Here is a 20,991-nt window from a genome sequence, read left to right on the forward strand (position 1 = left end):
GCAAATCACTGTCATATCCTCAAACAATTGCCGCAGCAGTGACAGAGAACAAACTGTGCTGGAGTCGAGCTGCCCTTGGGTACAGGACAACATCCAGAAAGAGACAGATCTCTTTCTGTGGGATTTCTCTCCGTACACTTCGCCACTTCGCGGAACAAGGTTCGTTGCCATGGTTACCAGCAAATCACATGATAGCCTCACTCCCTAGAAGTGTAGGAGAACAGCCGGCTCAGACTGTGATGGAGAGAGAAGATGCTTTCCTCCCCAGCATGTTTGCTTTTCCTGAGCAAACCTACGCAGCACTTTCCCGTTCTGACCTGCCCACTTAGGGGGTAAGGGCCAGCCGCTCTTTGGGGCACCAATTCATTGCTTTCATAATGAGAGCAGCACAAGTTTCCCTCAAGAACTTCTCCTTCTGGTTTCAGGAGCCCCTCTCCCCCACTCCAGCCCCTTCCTTCCCTGGTCCCTCTGTCCCACATGCGCGGGCGTGTGTGTGTGTGTGTGTGTGTGTGTGTGTGTGCGCGCGCGCGCACACACACACACACACACACACACACGAGTGCTGTACTGAACTCCTGAGCTGAGTGGAGGGTGGAGCACGCTGCCTACACCACTTGAATAAGCTCTTTTAAAATCCGAGGATGGCATGAGTCAGGGAATTTAGAAGCTGTGGAACCATCAGGGCACTGATGCCTCAAGGGGGTGAAGAGAGGGAGAATGGACTCACCCAGACCCTAAAGAGACCAGGCAGGGTCAGCTTCCCCCGGCCCAGCCTTGATGTCCTAGAATTGGGTCCACTCTGACCATGTCTGATGTGGTGAGGTGGGTGTGGGCCCACGGTTGTCGCCTTCCTGGGAAGAGAAAACCGTGGCCTCGGAGAAAGCTCTAGAATGACAAAGCTCTTTGCCTCTTCCCTTCCCCCTCTCCTTCCCTACAGAACCAGGCCAATTAGCTCAAGTTCTGGGCTGCAACAGCAAGGCTAGAGAGGCAGGTCTTTTCCCCTGACAATTATGGATTGCCTACTTCTTTGGGTTCAGATCATATCTCATCTTATCGATTCCGTCACATTTTCTGGTCTGCTTTCCCCATTGCAAAAGCAAAATCTGGATGATAGAAACAGACACAGAGTCAGCAGGCAGCAAAGGCAGGGCCAGGGAGGGACTCTGCCGCAGCTGGGCTAGGCGATCCAGAGGCCTCACTTCAGCGTCACTGCCTCAAAGAGCAAAGCGCATTCAGAGACAGGAGGCAAACGGCCTCACAAATGCAACTAACCCCACGGGGCGCCACAGGGCCAGGGCCAAGGAGACCAGAGGGCTCTAAAATGAAGGGGGGAAGGTATGCACCCCAGGGGTATGTGAACCTCCAGCCGGTGGGGTACAAGAAATATTAGAACTTCCATTTAGAGTTATCTCTTCTTGTTATATGTATTTTGGTACATGTATTATAACGTATAAAATTTTATCACGTAGGATCAGATTTGACTGAGATTAAGAAAGAAGAGAAGGGGCTTCCCTGGTGGCAGAGTGGTTGAGAAGCCGCCTGCCAATGCAGGGGACACGGATTCGAGCCCTGGTCCGGGAAGATCCCACATGCTGCGGAGCAGCTAAGCCCGTGCGCCACAACTACTGAGCCTGCGCTCTAGAGCCTGTGAGCCACAACTACTGAAGGCCGCACGCCTGGAGCACGCGCTCTGCAACAAGAGAAGCCACCGCAATGAGAAGCCCATGCACTACAACGCTCACCGCAACTAGAGAAAACCTGCGCGCAGCAACAAAGACCCAACACAGCCAAAAATAAATAAATAAATTTATAAAACAAAACAAAAAAGAAAGAAGAAAAAGAAGAGAAGAGAACAACAAAGGCTTAAACAAGAGAGAAGTTTATTTCTCTCTCATGCAAATGGAGTCTGGCGGTGGGGCGCCCAGAACTGGTGAAGTGTCCTTTCTGGTTCTTCCACATCCTCAACATGTGGCTTCCACTCCGTTATCCAAGGCTGTTGCTCACGGTCAAGCCATCCTGTTCACATTCGAGGCAGCAGGAAGGAGAAAGAAGGGAAGAACTGCATGTTCCTCCCATTGAGGACACTTCCTGGAAATTGCACCTTACACTTCTGACAATTCACTGGCTAGAATTTAGTCATGTGACCACATCTAGCTGCAAAGCGTCCTGGGAAATTGTAGGATGTCATGCGCCCATTAGGAAATGCTACACTAAGGAAGCGGGGAAGGATGGACATGGGATGCCACTAGCAGTTTCTACCATAGTAATATGTTAGTAGTAGAATAGCACATATGTATACTTACAAAGAAATAAATGTACTAGTTGGGTGCATAATCAAGATTGGGGCTTTTGGGGTGAAGTTTAAAGACCACTGCTGTGGATTATAGTACTCTAGAAGTGCATATAATTAATGGAAAGAAGGAATAGAGGTTTTTTCTTTTCTCAACCAAGTAAATTTGAAGCTCAGTTGCCTTCATTCAACGACTCATGAATCAGGCAGCATCCCGTTTAGCAACTAGAAAGGCATCCCGAGGGATTTTTTTTTTTTTTTCTTTTTAACCGTCTGGCATACATTCATCCTTCTCCTGGTAAAACAGTATGGAGAGTTTTATGTAGGGACTCATCCTTCCCCCACTCTAAGCGATGCCGTTGTGAGGGAGCCCTAATTAGTCTTAGCTAATCAACTCCTCTCATCCACTTGACCACTGGGATTAGTGTAGGTTACCGATTCGACTCTTAGAAAGGAGACACTGGACAGAACGTTAAGAGCACATGAAGTTGGAAGCTGCCCAAATCCTCCTGCAACCATGATGGGAGAGCTTATGTGAGACTGCAGCCAATGTCCAGAGGAGAAGGAAGCCACGCTGAGGGAGGATGGGGTCCTGGTGATACCATTTAAGGTCCTGTGTCAAGCTGCACCTGAACACAGCATGCATCGTGAAAAGGAGCCATTTTGGACCAGGTAGATGAGGTCAAACCCCTAGACCTGGCAGAGCGCCTAGGTGGAAAGAGCCTGAGATGGAATGACTTCCTAGAACAGAGCTTGGCTGAATGTGTATGTGAAAGAGAAGACAATTCACTTTCCATCTTGGATAAGTGACTGTCTTTTTAAATCTTTGTTTTAGCAGCCAGCCTACAGCCTAACTAGTACACATGTGTTATTTCATTTCCTTTATTTTTAACGATCTCATTTAATTACCCAAGGTGGCAGAGCAAGGGGGCGCAGAGCAAGGATCTGAACCCAAGACTGCCTGACTCAGGATCCCACACTGTCACTCACCACTTCAGCCCTCTGCTCATGCGTCCCCGGGGCTAAGTCTCTTTCCTACATGCTGAGTGGAGTCACGGCACTTTACACTGTGCCCTCGTTGCATCTTTGCACTTAAGTGCTTTGGGGCCAGAGGCTGTACTCTTCCCCCTTGCACTGCCCGGGTCTGGATGGGGCTTGGCCCTCTGTAAATGTTGACCAAATAAATGAATAATAAATGTTCTCGCTGAGCCTCAGAATATCTAGCAGGCTATTGGAGGATCAAATGAGATCATGTTTGAGAAGATGTTTTGAGAACTACAAGCCAATATATACACTTGAGTTATAGTCAGCTCTCTCGTTAGGAAATTCTCTATATTTAGGGCAGGAATATGGCTGTTTCCATGCTGTACTGTCTTTTGGTACTTTCCTCTGAGAAACAGTGCTCCCTGTCATGTCACTCTTAGGGTTGGAGGACACCGAGAGGCCACTCAGACCTACCTCCTGGTGCCCTCCCACCCCTACCCCTGGCAGGATTCCCCTCCGTGACATTTCCACTGAAAGGTCAGTTGGTCAGTAGCCCTTCAAACAACTGGGCACTGTTATCAAAATGTGACTCAATGGTGCAGGACAGGAGACAGGCTCCACGCTGTCCCCAGATGTACCATGAGTTCTCCTCCACAGTTCAGAGTCCTCTTTCAAGGTCAGGTTCAAAGTCACCTTCTCTGCAGAAGTCTTCCGAGTCCAGCAGGGGCACTGAGGTCCCTTTCTTTCCTGCTGTGTCATTTTGTACTTTATTCTAAACCATATCGCATCGTACTTTTATTTGTGCTTTTTTATAAACCCCACTTAATCACTTCTCCAAGCTACTACCTCCACCCCTCATAGGTGAGATTTTTCAAGGACAGAGACTCTATCTTACTCTTTTGATTCTTGTCACCTACCTCAGTGCCTGGCACTTGTTGATAAACTTAATAAATGCTTGTTGAAAGGATGAGTGAGTAAATGCATGAGCAGAGGGGCTAAAGCTTTGTCTCTGTCATTACACAAACTCATGTCCAAATCCCATTGATTGACTATACTCATTCATTTATGCATGTACTCATTCATTCAGTCAAATTTTTATTGAGTACTTAATATATTCCAGACACCCTACTAGACACTAGTATTGGACAATCAGGAGGACAGAGTCCCTACCCTCACAAGTTTATATCTGAATAGTAGAGACAAAATAAAGAAGCACATCAGTAAGTAAACAAGCTATCTACAGATTCTAATATGTCCTGTGAATGAAATGAACAGGGGGCGTGTGACGGAGGACGTGAGGTTGGCAGTGGGCAACCGTAGATGATGGAGAGGGGACAGGGAAAGCCTCACTGGGAACCTTTGAGCTGAGTCCTGAAGAATGAGTCTTTTAAAGGAGGAAAAACAGGGGATAGCCACAACCAGAAAAAAATTGCTTCTTTCTCTAAGGCTTAGTTCCCTCATCTGTAAATTGAAATAATCATAGCACCCACTTCATGATTTTTTGTGAAGCTTAAATGCATTGAAACACTTAGCATAGTGCAGGGGACCTAGAAAGCACTCAATACATCTTAGCTCTTATTATGGGGTAATGCTATCGAAAGGAAATGAGGGTGCAGTCCAGTGGTCCTCTGTAATTGCCACTTCCTTTCCAAGTTCTAAGCCATCTGTTAAACAACACGGTTAAGAATGTGCCTGGGAGGGAATTCCTGGTGTTCTAGTGGTTAGGACTCCACGTTTCCACTGCAGGGGGCGCGGGTTCGATCCCTGGTTGGGAAACTTAAGATCCCACAAGCTGCTCAGTGTGGCCAAAAAAGAAGAAAGAAAAGAATGTGCCTGGGGCACCAACCTTAATCTCTCTGATCTCTAGAATCTCTTTAAAATGAGTGTAAATACCTTATAAGGTTGATAGAGGGAACAAATCAAATAATGTATGTAGAAGCCCTGTGCAATGGTACTTATTTCTATTGTCATATCTTCAGAGTTTCTCCATAGTTTCTGGACGTCTCATGTTATAGCTGCAAGCACACCACTGAGTTTGCCAGCCAAGAACCTTCTTAAAACAAGGCCCCTGAAACTGAACATGGAACTTCAAGCAAGCTCTGGCAGACCAGGGAGAGCACCCAGAATCCAACACGGCCTTACAACCAGGTAACAAGTTAGTAGCGGAAGCAAGAGTAGAACCCAAGTCTACTGCCCCCAGACCAACCAGATAACACCCTCAGCATCCTGTGGTCCAGCAGGTGAGAAAAAGTTTGCCATGTTACTCCAGAACAAAAGGCCCCTGTGTTTTCTTCTTCTTCTTTTTTTCTTTTCTTTCTTTTTTTTTCTTTAATTGAAGTAGAGTTGATTTACAATATCATGTTAGTTTCAGGTGTACTTTTGAAGGAGTTGCAAGACACTTAACAAGGCTAGTCTTATCTACTGGTCAGATGGGAAGATCTTGCATTAATAACAGGAGCAAAGAGAAAGATTCTAACCATCTCAGAGACAAAAGCCTTTCTGCAGTTCAAAGTCCTCTGAACCTGTGGTTTCTCTGATGTGTGTATTTGCGTACACACATACGTGTGCGTGCAAGAGAGGAGAAATAGCACTGACTCCATACTTTAAGCCACTGACTCTTGCAGATAGGATTATTTTATGTATTCTTATTTTCAAGTCTGGCCTTAAATGGCAACATAAGCAGAAAGATGCCAAGGAGAGTGGTGGAACAAGGGCTTAATTACAGGGACCTTCGTACAACTAACATGCCAATAATTTGCCTAGCTGAGTGATTCAGCAGTAATCCTGCCAGGTTCCCAAAGAAAACCCATATCTGGGATGATGTAATGTCTCTCCACCCCAATACAGCCGTCTCTCTACACCCACCGTCACAAGTTTACTGTCTCCTCTGGAGAGCCACAATTCCATCTGTGGAATTTTCAGTTGCCATCTGCACGGTGACAAATTTGTGTTTTATTATTTAAATGGTATTACAATGTACAACGCTGCTAGTCTAGCCCTCATGCTTAAAATTTCAATAGAAAAATTAAGACAAAAAATCCTAGCCTCTGGTGAGTTATATATTGGCAAATCATGTCTGCAGAATGCCTCCAGTATCTCAAATTAGATATTTGATCTATGTAGCCCATGAATATTTATACTTTGAGGCAAAGTGATTGATTTAATTTATCACTGGAAAATGAGGTGACTATCTAGACTTACTACATGGTAAGCCTTGCAGAGAATATGAAGAGAAAGGACCCTAGTCCTACCCCTGTCCGAGGTACCTTGTGCGGGGCTGGCAAATACTTTTGCTTGCCTACCTCAGATTCATTAGTCTTCCCCATATTTCTGATCAGACAAATACTCAGGGAAGGTGCTCTTATCCTCATGTAAGCTAATTTTGGTTTTCCTTGCCACACTTGGCTAAGCATATCATTCATTTTATTTCAATTTATTTTGAAGAGAAATGGAAGGAGATCTACTAGGGGCTTGGGGGAGTTCTGGGGAAAAAAAATTTCTGATAAAAAGAGATCCGAAGAATAAGCTCCTTTTTTTCTGCCGTTGGATGTTGTTGTGATACAAGGAACCCCTGCAGCCATCTTGCAAACATGAGGATAGGTAGCTGGAAAGATTACAGAGATGACAAAAATCTGCGTCCTTGATGTTGATAAGTTACTGATTAACTAACCTAGAGCTGCCCCTACCTCCAGACTTCTCATTATAGAAAATAATAAATCCTTTGTTATTTAAACTGTTTGGATGGAGGCTTTCTGTACCTAGAAGCTGAAAACATTACTAAGTAAGGCAGTGATTTTCAAGCTTTTTGACCATAAACCAAAGTGAGAAATATGTTTACATGTGATGCACTCTAAAATCTTCTGTTTGACTCTATTTCATTTTCTAAAATTCAAGTCATGACTCACTGAAGTGATTTCAAAACTCACTGGTGGTTCCTGACCCACATTTTGGAGAACATTAAAGTCATAGGGTACATAAGCTACTGTGATATAATGAAAAGCATAATGTGGTAAGAATCATGAAAGACAGACAAAGCGCTGTCATAGGAGAGAATGATCACTTTGAGTTTGGGGAAACAGGGAAGCTTTCATGGAAGAGCTGGACCTTGAAAAGATAGCTACATTTTCAGCAAGAGAAGGGAGTTTAAGGAATGACCAGAGGAAAGGCAAGATGGTGGGAAGTCAGATAAATGCCAAAACCAGTGGGTAAACCTGGGCAGATGTTGACGTGTGTGGTTTAGAGAGTAGTGAGAAGTGAGGTCTGACTTGGGTTAGGTCAGGCGCAGCCTTGATGGCAGGCAGATGGGAGGCCATATGAAGGCCTTCGGGAAGGGCTGGGTGTGAGGAAGTCTAAATAGGTGGCAGTTGCAAGTTGGGTTGAGTCTGAGTCATATCAGAAGCGCAAACTGGAACTTGAGGCAAATGAGAAGGGCCTCTGCTCCAGGAGCTCAGCTTCTGCCCCATCACATCTTCCTGCCTACAGTCACTGCAAACCCGTTTTACGCAGGGGCGTCCTCTATCTGTGAGCTGCTTTTTAGTGGTGACCAAAGAGTGAACTGGTCTTTCTAAAAATTCTGCCTGGCAGCCCCCAATGTAAACCAACAGTGCTGATGTGGTGTTTCTGCTCAGTGAAACCAACAGAGTAGGCAAGAGTGGCCAATCTGCAATTTCAGAAAGGCCAGCAACCCCCAACTTCTCATTGTTCCTCTTGCACCCACCTGCCTGCCTTCTGATGAGTTAACATGTTGTTAGATCCAGCCCTAAAAGGTGGGCTGAGCCTTGCTACTTGGCACCTCTAATGAAAAAAAAAAAATTCAGTGGAGGAGGCTTTGGAATTGCTGGTTAAATTGGGTGTCTGTGCAATCTGTGGATGTTCGTCACCCATGTCATTCCTCCCCTACTCTCTCCCTGAAAACCAAGACCTGACCCTCATGATGGAAATTAATCAACACTAATCTGTGACTTCTCTTTTATTATACCTGTAGACATGAGGGATTGGCAAATCAGAGTAGACTTTTACTGGGAACCCAAATACTGGAGAATAGAACCAGATTTTGATCAATCTTAAATGGGGTCAAGTTTACCCTTACCCTCGCCCCTCAAATTAGTGATAGTTTCTTAATATGTAAGACTGAACGATCAAATTTCTGGAGCACTGTTTCTGTCCTGACAGTTGATACTCTTCGTGGTTTGAGCAGAGGGCCCTACATTTCTGCCCCCCCACCCCGGCTCCATATGGAAAATTACAACCAACAGTCTGCCCTTTGGGAGCACAAAGAAAGTTAATTCCTTGGTTTAAGGTGGGGGACATTGTCGTGATGGAAGCACCAGCTAGCTACATTTGACCCCAAAGCATATGAAATCAAGCCATACGTCTGCATGGTTACAGCAGTTCTGCCTTGATATCTTCAAATGGTTTATTTGGGCTTTTCTTTGTAGAAAGTGAATGAGTGAAACCTTACCAGCCTAACTAACAGCAAAGGTTCTTCTCCTAAGATTTCTTTGACAATAACAGCTCAGAATCAACTCCCCTAGAACCATCTGCTGTTGATTTTCTAACCACAGCTCCTAAGGCCTCCTCAGGGTCCAAAGTCTACTGTTCTTGCAGATGTTTTAATTAGCTGGTATTTCCTTTTTACATTTTGATTTCCTTCATGGACATTTATTCAAAAACTCTTTCTAATAACTTACTTTAATAACATTTTCCCTAATTTTAAAAGTAACATAAGCCCATTTGTGTACAGAAAAGCATAAAGAAAATAGTATCACGCCTGTAAGAGGTACTTGCTGAGCTCCATCCTGTCCACTTTGATGACAGGGATGCCTGTCTCAAGCACGCAAACAGTGGCTCTCATCCTGTTGGAGCCAGCACCCTCTTTTTATAACGAGTATTTTTATAACTTCACCTTTATTACACTGAAATGGATTTTATAGATAATGTAATACGTACACATCTTTTTTAAAAATTCAATAATCATATTACAAAGTGTTATTGACTGAATGTTTGTATCCCCCCAAAATTCGTATGTTGAAATTCTAACCTCCAAAGTGTTAGGAGGTGGAAGCCTTTGGGAGTTGCTTAGGTCCTAAGGGTGGAGCCCTCATGGATAGGATTAGTGTCCTTATAACAGAGACTGCCAGGGAGCTCTCTTTCCCTCTACACCAAGCGAAGATACAAAGAGAAAATGGCCATCCACCCTCGTAAGAATCTGATCATTCTGGCACCCTGACCTTGGATTTCCGGCCTCTAGAATTGTGAGAAATAAATTTCTCTTGTTGATAAGCCAACTGCCTGAACTGACTAAAGCACAAAGTAGAATTAAAAGGAAAATAATTTACAGTAAAAGAGCGAGTCTGTCAACTGTGCAAATGCTCAGCAGGACTACCCTAGAAGAAATGAATAACAATGTTGTAGGTGCTGGATACCCAGAATCCCTGTGAATGTGGCAGCTAGCAGTGCAGGCCCATACAGGTCTGCTGTAGTGGAGAGGCAGACTCCATGAGTGGTGCTGACATTGCTAATGTGATTTTCCAAAATGGGGAACAAACTCTTGGAAAAGTTCTAAACAAAACAAAGCTCAGTGTTCCCTTGATGTGTGCAGTAATTGCTTGCCTGGAAAATACAGTGCATTTAAAAAATGCGTTGGTTTTACAGATAAAAAGAGTTAGGCTTAGCTCCAATATTTTGAACAGTTTCTTTACCTTCGTGAATGTTCAAAATTCATGAAGGTCACAAGAATGGATGTTCCATGCATTGTGGGTCGTTAACCATCTCCTGTCTTTACATCTCTAGCTACTAATTCAAGGCCACGAATAGCCTTGAATCATTGAAACAATAAACAACGCCCTTCTCCACATTTGTCCAATGTCCCAGTTGAGAAGGACAGATCCAGGTGAACCCCGGTGCTCCCATACCCCGTCCTGTGATGAAACACCAGGGGAATGCTACTGACGGCCTTTGGCTCAAGGTGTTTCTACCCGATAATAAGAAACACAAGGTACGTAAATGGTACCTTTCTCTGCCTGTGGTTGTTCTATGACGATATGAGGCCTGGGGACCGCTCTCATCTCGCTGTCATCCAGAGAGCCAGCCCAAGGAAGAGGCCAGTGCGGGGCGCAGGCAGAGGAGAACGGCGGGAAGAAGTGGGGTACCCGCTGACTTAAAATGAGCCACTGAATGAGCCAACCCCAGAACTGCCCCCCTTCCTTTCCTGTCGATGGGTTAAATAATTGCACAAGCCGCTGGGGTTGGGGTTTTCTGTTTTACAGACAAAAGTTTCTTCCTGATAAAAGCACTCATGTTCTCACTGGAGACCCCCTTCTGGAGCTTCCTGCAGAGAAATGGCCTTTCTTGGTTCTACCTTGAGAGGAGGTGGTTAAGGAAGTGTCTAGGTTCCCGTTCCAGCTTTGCTTTTACAAGCTGTGTAAATATTGGCAAGTCCCTTCATCTTTCGACATCTCATTTCCTCATCTGTAAAATGGGAACAATAAAAGTTCCCACAACAACAACATCCAGGGATGTTGTAATGATTAAGCTAAATGAGTTAGTATAAGGAAAGCACTTGGAACAGTGCCTAGCCCATCACTCGTGCTGAATCGGTGGTAGCTAGCATTACAGAGTCTCTTTCAGCTTTTTGGTTAGATTTCTTTTGACCGCAAATAACAGAAATGCCATTCAAACTAAATTAAGCAAGACAAGGAACGTCACTGGCGGCTGAGGGCACCGAGGTGGGTTACGAGATCGGAAAGAGCTGCCGGGATCAAGGCCTTGGGGATCGGATGCGGTCCTTCTAGACAAAGAGTTCCTATCCTTGACCGCCTGTAAGAATCATCCACAGGGCTTTTCAGAGTCCCGAGGCCCAGGCTGCGTCCCTGACCAATCAAATAAAAATTCCAGTCTTTAAGGCTCCCCAGGCAAGTCCAACGTGCAGCCCCAGCTGAGAACTCCTGCCTAGATCTCAGTTCATCGGCCTCTGGTCTTTGCTGTTCTCTGTTTGTTTCATTCTATAGAAATCCATTCCATGGCTTCCATGTCTGTCCTCCCATAACAATCTCAACAGAAAAAAAAAAATTTTAAATAACAAAGTTCTTTCTCCCCGCATCCACATAGCAATGGATCTGTCCTGCTTGGGTCTGCTTATCCTTTTTATTCCGATCACTGTTGCTAAGGGCTGGGGTACAAACCCACCCCTGTGGTCAGGAATCTTGATTGACAACTTACCAGAAACACTTGGCCTGGAGACAGAGCAAGTGCCTCAAAGATCTAAAAGGACTGAGCAGGAAAAGTCTGTACACATCATCTAATTAAATAAGACTAGTTACACTTCATCTTTTTTCTTTTTTTTTCTTGGTGTAATTTATGGTCAGCGTGATTTGCTTCAGCCATTTTTTCGTAACCAATAAGATTTAGGCTTGATGGGGTCTTGTCTCGAAGTCTTTAAACCACTGCAAGCGAGGAGATTATTGCTTGGCTGGGACGATGCCCGGTCTGTCCCTTGGTCTGTCTCCCGGCTGCCTGAATGGATTTGCAGTTCTTCATTCCCTGGAGCCGCTTATTCACTGATTCCTTGTCACACCCACAGATGACTGATCTCGTAAGTTTCCCTTTTGATTTCACTCTGGGATCATTTTCTAACAATACTGTCCCTCTTGCTACTGACTACACAGTATTTCAATTCAAACTGAAACCCAAGTTTCCATTTCCTTGAAATTTTGAACTTTCATCTCCTTTTCTTTTTCTTTTTTTATAAATTTATTTATGTATTTATGATTTTTAGCTGCGTTGGGTCTTTGTTGCTGCACGCGGGCTTTCTCTAGTTGTGGTGAGTGGGGGCCACTCTTCATTTGCGGTGCACGGGCTTCTCATTGCGGTGGCTTCTCTTGTTGAGGAGCACGGGCTCTAGGTGCGCGGGCTTCAGTAGTTCTGGCACGTGGGCTCAGTAGTTGTGGCTCGCGGGCTCTAGAGCGCAGGCTCAGTAGTTGCGGCACACAGGCTTCGTTGCTCCGTGGCATGCGGGAGCTTCCCGGACCAGGGCTCGAACCCGTGTCCTCTGCATTGGCAGGCAGATTCTTAACCCCTGTGCCACCAGGGAAGTCCCTCTCCATCTCCTTTACTTGCTTATCTTCAGGTTGGAGGAGCTCTTTTAGGAATGCATTTTTTTTTTTTTAACCAAAAGATGATTGGAATTACACATGGTATTAAAATCCTAGCGTATGCTCAGCCACATGTGGTGAATAGCACTCACCAGATTCCCTTTTTTAAACTGGACACTATCAAGAACAATAAAACACATTCCCAACCTTCCAGAAAGTAAAGAATTTTTAAGCCAGCTGGAGCAAAGTGTGTTTGAGGAGGCAAACCACAGTAAATACCTGTGTGTAATTAACAGAAGAAGCAGCATAATCAAAGAGCTGCTCCCCTGCGTATCTGCACCCCCAAGGATCTCATTCTCTGGGGTTTATTTCTGGGGCTCTGTCACGGCATGTTTTCTGAATTCAGCTTACTTTAGGTTTCACAAGTTTCTGGTGACACACTGAGCAGCTCATTTTGATCTCAGAGTTTCTCAACCCGCCGAAGCCATTGCGGCAACATGACAGATGAATGATGGGGGGAAACGGCTGCAAGGTGGATGCTGGGGGAGGGATGGACAGAGGGCCCTTGTCGTTGTGTGTGCTGCCTCTGGGGGGTTTATTACAAAGGAAGTCTCCATCTCTCGGTTGTTGCCTTGCAGGCCTCTTCCTGTTTTGCTCACACTTTGCATAGTTTCAGTTGAAGTGAAAAGGGCCCCCAAAGGGGCTTTGCTCCACCACTAGATGGAGGAATACCTTCTCTCGTGCAGCCCCGGAGACAAGGGCCAGGAAAAGGATCTACCGCCACCCAACCCAACCTTTGTCAGCCCCCCTCGTCCCTCCCCCACGCCGAGCAGGAAGCCACCTGCCGCAGCAACGGTCACTGCCGAGGTCACCCTCATCGTGTGCTTTACATTTTGAGATCTGATTCCTGCGTGAAGCCGCAGCATCCTCTTTGGTGTTCTTTGAAAGTTCTGTGTTTTTCCAGCTGTTCCACAAACCTTTGTTGGCCAGGGCGGCCTTGCACATAGCTTTCCAAAATTACTGTCAGCATTCTTTCCACCCACAGGATCCGCAATGACCCTCCACCTTCGTGAATGCAAATCCTTCCCCCTTCTTACTGAGTTTGTCTCACTTCCTCCTCCCAAAAAAAGCTGCCTGCGTCACTCTGGCCCGTGAGCGGCGCTGGAAACGGGTCACCAGGCACAGCCAGGAATAGTTTCCTCTATTCTTGAATTTCATATAAATAGAATCACACAGTGTGTCCTTTTTGTGTGTGGCTTCTTTTGGTCAGCGCTTCGTCTAGGAGATTCATCCTAGATGAAGGATGTTAAGCCCTTCTTATTCCCTTGTGTGACCACAATTTGTCAGTTCCCTTATTGATGGACATTCAGGTTACTTCCAGTTCTCACTATTGTGAATCAGGCTGCTGTGAACATTCTTGTACAAGGCATTTTCTGGATGTATGTGCTCATTTCTCTGGTGTATATACTGCGCGGTCGAAGCACTGATCCCTGTAAGTGTATCCTTAGCTTTATTAGAAATGGCCAGTTTTTCAACATGGTTGTTTTAATATATGTTTAATCATCACAACAACCTTAAGTGTTCATCAGTCAGTTTGCAGTTGAGCACCTACTACGTGCTAAGCACTGATCTAGGTGCTGGGATAGAGCAGTGAATAGACAGACAAGGTCCCTGTCGTTGAGACACATTCTCGTGGGTGGGACAGGCAATAAAAGCTAAATAAACAGAGAAGATCATTTCAGATGCTGACACAGGCTATGTAGAATAGAGTGTGTAATGGGATAGAGCTCTGTGGAGGAGGGTGTTGCTTTGCGCAGAGCTCCTGGGAGGTGTCTTTTCTTTTTAGCAGCATGTGAATTTATTTATTTATTTTATTTAAAAAAATTTTTTTTACTTCCCCTCCTGCCTCCTGGGATCTCACCTTGGTGAACAAGTTAAGGAGCCAAGATGGAATTTGGCCACCAGGATTATCGAAGCAATACATGAAAACTAGAGAGGAAAAAAAGGACAATTCAGAAGGAGGAAAAAATACAGCAACAAACCCTGCAACATTCCAGGTTTATATTCAGGCCCAGAAATTAAGGAGGGAGGTAACACAGAATTCAAGTGTACAGCGTGTGAGTTTAATTAGGATGTTTTTATTTTTTTAATTAATTAATTTATTTATTTTTGGCTGCATTGGGTCTTCGTTGCTGCACGTGGGCTTTCTCTAGTTGCGGCGAGCTGGGGCTACTCTTCATTGCTGCACGCGGGCTTCTCATGGCAGTGGCTTCTCTTGTTGCGGGGCACGGGCTCTAGGTGCGCGGGCTCCGGTAGTTGTGGCACCTGGGCTCAGTAGTTGTGGTGCACGGGCTTAGTTGCTCCACGGCATGTGGGATCTTCCAGGACCAGGGCTCGAACACGTGTCCCCTGCATTGGTAGGCGGATTCTTAACCACTGCGCCACCAGGGAAGTTCCCCGGGAGGTGTCTTTGAGAAGCTGAATCTGAGTCACCATGTGAAAGCTGGGGAGGACATGGCCACGCAGGGCATGGGGAAGAGTGTGAGAAGCAAAGGGACAGCAAGTGCAGCTGCCCTGGGGCAGGAAAAAGCGTGGTGGGTTTGGGGAGAGACGGGGTCTGTGAGGCCGACACACAGTCATTCATTCATCCATTCAACAGGGAAATATAGACTGAGCTTCTGCTATTCTAGGTTCTGGGGATCCAGCAGGGGACAAAAGAGACGACCAGCCTGCTGTCACAGAACAAGAAGGAAAGAGCAGGTGGGAGGATTTGGAGGAGGAACCAGAGGCAGGTTAAGTAGGATCGTGTGTAGACCATAGAAAGGAGCTTGGATTTTATCCTGGAGCAGTGGGAAAACACAGAAGGGGTTTAAGCAGAGATGTGAAAATGATCTGATTTACGGGGATGGAGCAAGGATGCAGTAAGGGAGACTCATTAGAAGGCCAGGTAGTGATCTGGGCTGGAGTCTCTGGGTTGGGACTACAGTTGTGGCCGTGGAAACAGTGAACATGACCAGCATTCAGGAGATATGCTGGAGCTTGAGCCAATAGGACTTAGTGGAAGATTGGTTACGGGGTGAGCAGCATGAAGAATGCAATTCAGATTCCAGGGCCTTAGCCTTAGCAGCTGGGTGGGTGGAGGGTACCATGCCCTGAGGTCAGGAGGACGGGGGCGAGGAAGGAATTGAGTGAGGAAAAGCACGTTCCATTTTGCTATGTTTGAGATGCAAAGGAACCTTCAAGTGCGAATGTTCAAGAGGCAGGAGTTCTAGGGAGAGAGCCAGCCCGAAGATCTGACCTTGAGAATCCCCGGCAGGTAGACGACTTTTAAAGCTCCCAGACTGGATGGGATGACCTAGAAGGAGTCTTGGAATAGACTGAGAATTTCCATGTGCCGTTGTACAGATGACGAGAGTGAGGCTCAGAGAAGCTGAGCCGAGCAAATTGCCCGAGGTCACACGGTAGGACAGCCAGTCTTACTTCAGGGTCTGCCTCCTTCCCGCTTCACATGAAAGCCTTAAGACTTCTCAGCTCTGCCGCTTAGATGCTACATGACCTCAGGCGAGTGACTTAGCTCCCTGGGGCCTCAATTTCCTCCACGATAAAGTAGGGACTACAACAGTTAAACACCCTGCATAGGGCAGTGTGTGTATGAACCAGATGAATATAATTAAAGCGCTTGGAACAGTGCTTGGCGTACTGTGGTGTTAGCTGTGAGTCACCCTGGCTCCGAAGAGGCTAAGTCTGTCTCAGGAAGGAGCTCTTAGACACTTGTTCCGATAACCAGTCCCAGGGTGTGGAGGAACCCCAAATGTCCCCCTCTGGTAGGTGGACTTGGCACTTTGGGATCAGGTCAGTAACTGGGTAAGAACAGGACTGCAGGCAGAGGGCCAGACTAGGAGCAAAGCCAGCCCGGGATGGCTTTAACCCCGGAAGCGTACACAGGAGCCCTGCCTAATGCCTTCTATTCTGCTCTTGTGGGCATTTACTGTTTAACCGTGCATGGTATCATAAGACATATATTTGGTCCTTGTCCCCAGTTCCTGGTACAAAGATCTTAAAACCCTTGGAATTTCCTGAGCCACAGCAGTGTCTTTTGTTATCATAAGGAGCCCCTTTGGAGTACAACAGAGTTCATGCAGATGAGGGGACTTAGAGTGGGACCCTGTGTAGCCTCAGGATGGGGCTGGCCACCAGAAAGACCAAGAGGTTAGAAGGCTGGAATTCAGCCCCACCCACTGACCTCTGGGGAGAAGTGGAGGTGGTGGCTGCAGATCAGGCTCTATAAAAACTCCTGAACAATATTTTTGATGAGCTTCTGGGTTGGTGGATACATCCAAGTGCTGGGAGGATGGCGCACCCCACTTCCATGGGGTCAGAAGCCCCTGTGCTCCAGACCCTTCCAGACCTCACCCTATATACCTCTTCATCTGGCTGTTTATCTGTATCCTTTATAATAAACTTTGAAGCATTAGTAAATGTTTCTCTGAGTTCTGTGAGCTGCTCTCCCAAATCACTCAAATCCAAGGACGGGGTTGTGGGAACCTCTGACTTACAGCCATTTGGTCAGGAGCACAGGTGACAACCTGCATTTATAATTGGCGTCTGAAGTGGGGGCTGGTCTTGTGGGACTGAGCCCTTAACCTGTGCGATCTGATGCGATCTCCAGAGTTGAGGTGAATTGTAGGACACCAGTCAGTGTCCGCTGAGAACTGGAGAATTGGTTGATAGTGTTGGAAAACACACATCAGACCATGACGCAGAATCCCTTCAGTTAGCTCCTAGGCTATGAAAACTGAATCTGAAGGCAAGAAAAGGGAAAGTTCTAGTAATTGTTGAAGGTAACATATGAACATGGGGCACACAGGGTCCCTCGTCCCCTGTTTTGGTAATGGCATCCCCTCCGTTCTTTGGAGTCACTGCCCCTATCCCCACCCCGTGCCATTCACAGACCCATGCCCGTGTCCTTAGTGTTTGCCCAAAGAGTGGATGCATGATCTGAGCTGCACCAATCAGAAATTTCCCTTCGCTTTTACAGATATTGGGAGAAGACCCTTTCTTTCCACGGGGGTTGCTAATCTGTGATGCCATAAGAAAGGAACTGTTAGTATCCATACCTCCCTTTACCCATCAGCCATGGGGAGAATAAAGCCAAAGGAGAGAGCTCAATAGGTAAATACGAGAGCTCTGGTGGCTTTGTTCTGCCGGAGCCCTCCCCTCCTGCTCTGCTCAGTCACAGATGTCAATACATCCCCTCTGTTTGCTCAGGCTAGTCGGGGTTGGGGTCCCTCACAGCCTTACAGGATTAACTGGTTCATGGTAAGTTTGACTTAAGTAGTGCAAATTTTCACAGCCTTAGCTCAGATTCTCCTGAAAGCAATTCAGTGTTATCATTCAGTTTCATGAATGATGAACCTAGCAGGTTAAGAGTTCCAGCCCAAGAGCTCACGGCATTTTCATGACTGACCACCAGAGCTTATGTAGTCTATTTTTATTTCATCACCCTCCATATAGATGGACCAATCTGCCCACGTGGGCTCTGAAATCCTTGGGGACCCCCTAAAAGAAAGGAGCCCCAAGCTCATGAGGTCAGAATGTTTGGAGACAAGGGGACACTAAATTGGGCAGTGCTTTGCTTGGGGACCTGGGACGTCTCTAGACAAGGAGACTGCGGCAAAGGAGTCAAGTGACTCTGAATTGAAATCACACTGGAATGGATCAAAGTGACCCTTTGGTCTTGAGTTTCTCGAATTCTGGCCCCAGTAAAAGGGTCTGGTTGAATCAGGAGTTCCTGAAAGTTTTAGTGGATTTCTGGAATCTCATAGATTCCAATCTTCACAAAGAGAGTAAATCACTAGGTGATATTTGCTTTATTCATATGCATGTGTGTGTGTGTGTGCGCGTGTGTGTGTGTATGTGTAGGGATGTATATGTACGTATATATACACCCCGGCTCCAGACACACACACTTCTCCAGAAAAGAATTAGAAAGATGCTGAAAAGCCCCGCCCCCCTCAAATTCCTTAAAACTTCCTTGGGAATCATCTCCTGGACTTGGCCTCCTTTCCTCCTGTGACATTTTTCATCTCAAAGCTCTAAATTCTTTTCACAGCAGCTAAGTAGGTGAAAGCCCTTCAAGAACAGACTTCTATTGTCTTGCCTTCTTTTGGGAAGTGAGATGGGAAGGTGACTTGAGGAGCTGGGGAGGGGAGGACATTTTCCCGGCACCTCAAATCGGGCAGGCCCAGGTTGAAACAGCTCCAGAAAATGCAGCGCTTGAAAATGTAGCCAGGCGATTGGAGACCCAGGAGGCCCAGAACGAGAAGCAAATGTGGGTGTGCGGTGTTATTCTTGTCTTCGCTAGGCCAATCACTCCTCCTCCCTGTGCTTGCTGCCTGGAGCAGATCTTTTTTAAAGGGTAACTCTCTCCTTGCTGAACCGGAGCTTTCGCAGGCTTATGGAATTCCTGTGTGCAAAGGAGGGAATTGGGAGAGAGGACCAAGTGCCGTCTGGCCACCTCGCTACCAGAGCAGGCTCAGGTTGTGTGAGAGTGTGTGCTGTGTGGGTGTGGGCGTCCCTCTCCCCATCACTGTTGTGCTGGTGACACAACCAGCCTCTTAGAAGATGCTAATGAGATTCTTGTTAGAGCTACAGAATCAGCTGTGGCAGATGGTAGAAGGTTAGGTTTTAATTTCTCTTGTTCCACTGTTCTTTTTCTCTAAAAATGTGCTAACCAATGCGCCGCTTTCTTGTGCTTTATTTCGACAAAGCCACGAATTAATTTTTTAAATCCTTTCCATCCAACCTTCCTCTCTAATCATAAACTCAGTGAGCAATATCTTCCTAGAAACAAAAGCAAATCACTACCCAGCATCTTCTCTCTGCCCCTCCCATGCAGTCTGTATTTCTTTACACAGAAGAAATCTTAACACGTTTTCTCTGAACCTGCAGAGCTAGTATACACCAATGTCATGAGTGCCCCTGTTAATGTATAATTCATTTTCTTCTTGACTGGGGCAAGGTTATCGTGTTTTGGTTAACGTGTAGTCCCTCTATAGATAGGTGTAAAAGCAAAAAATATTATCTGAGCCAATAAAGAGAACAGCTAACGTCTATTGAATACTTTCAATAGCCAGGTACCACGCTAAGCAATGTATGGACATTATTTTATTTAATCCTCACTATGATCCTATATGTAGGTAATATCATTATCCCCACTTCACAGATGAGAAGACTGAGACTTGGAGAAAGAAATTTGTCCAAGATCAGATGGCTAGGAAGCGGCAGAACTGGAATTCAAAGCCAGGGACTCCCAGTCCAAGATCAATGCTTTGAGATGGTGTGTTCTTTTGTTTTCCTTGATGAATTTCAGTTGCATTAGTACGGTAGTCTCTAGGATTCAAAGGTATTTTTCTTGATTTCAAACCCTTGAATGGGGCCCAGATATCAGAAGGCTTATTTATGGTGAGAGGCTCTGACACCAGTCATGGCAGCATTAGCTTGTCTTCAAAGATGGAAGACAGATCCATCATTTTTCAAAGGAAGAAATTAGAATCCAGAGAGTATGGTGCTTCAGCTACCTATTGCTGTGTAACAAACCAGCCTAAAACGTAGTGGCTTAACCCACAAAAGCATTTTCTTGCTCCTGATTCTGTGAGCCAGGACTCTGGGCAGAGCTCAGCAGTGCTGTCTCGGGACTGTTCCATGTGGTGTCGGCCAGGCTGGTGGGAGTAGGGCCTCTCTCACACAGTTGGGGCCTCGAGGTTGGCAGCTGGCTTTCTGACCAGCAGGACAGCCTGGACTTGACATTGTGGCTCAGGATGGCAAGAAAACAAACGACCTCAGCCCAGTACTGGAACAGCGCCCCCTCTGTCTCCTTCTATTGGTCCAAGCCAGTCTTAAGGCCCCTGATTCAAGGGGAGGGGAACATTAGTATTGTATTAATTTAATTTCCAAGTGTTGATAATTGGTTGTATAAACTTTGAAGAAACTGGATAAAGGATATATGGAAATTCTTTGTAATATTTTTGCCTCTTTTGTACATCTGAATTTATTTCAAAATTAAAACTTAAACAAATTTAAAAAAAGGGGGGGAGAGGAACAGACCATACCTTTTTTTTTTTTTTTTTTTTTTTTTTGCTGTACACGGGCCCCTCACCGCTGTGGCCCCTCCTGCCGCGGAGCACAGGCTCCGGATGCGCAGGCCCAGCGCCCATGGCCCGTGGGCCCAGCCGCTTTGCGGCACGCGGGATCCTCCCGGACCGGGGCACGAACCCGCGTCCCCTGCATCGGCAGGCGGACGCTCAACCACTGCGCCACCAGGGAAGCCCCCGACCATACCTTTTGATGAGAGGAGCAGCACGTGTTCCAACAGGGGCAGCCAGTGCGTGGCCATCTTTACAGACAGCACCACACATGGTGACTTGTTAGTGGCAGATATCCAAGGGTTAGGCCAATATTACAGAAAATCCTACTGTGGCAGCTTTCCTGGAAAGGAAAAGACCACCCCTACCCCCCTGAAACTATTCTATTTGGACTCTTTAACCCCTAACAGGTAACTGTGAGAGGTATTTTAGAGGAGTTGGGGCTGTCACACATTTATTCCTGTGGGTGATGACATTTTGG

General features: G+C 46.2%; 1 protein-coding gene across 1 annotated transcript in view; it reads left to right on the forward strand.

Annotated features, from left to right (window-relative positions):
* Positions 1-5,705, forward strand: part of ZNF706 (zinc finger protein 706) — a 49,967-nt gene extending 44,262 nt beyond the window's left edge. The window contains exon 7 of the transcript XR_013824445.1: positions 5,254-5,705. The gene's annotated coding sequence lies outside the window, so the exon portion shown is untranslated. The remainder of the gene's footprint in view (positions 1-5,253) is intronic.
* The last annotated feature ends 15,286 nt before the right edge of the window (positions 5,706-20,991 follow it).

Source organism: Stenella coeruleoalba, assembly GCF_951394435.1.
Source record: "Stenella coeruleoalba genome assembly, chromosome: 17".
NCBI classification, from domain to species: Eukaryota; Metazoa; Chordata; class Mammalia; order Artiodactyla; family Delphinidae; genus Stenella; species Stenella coeruleoalba.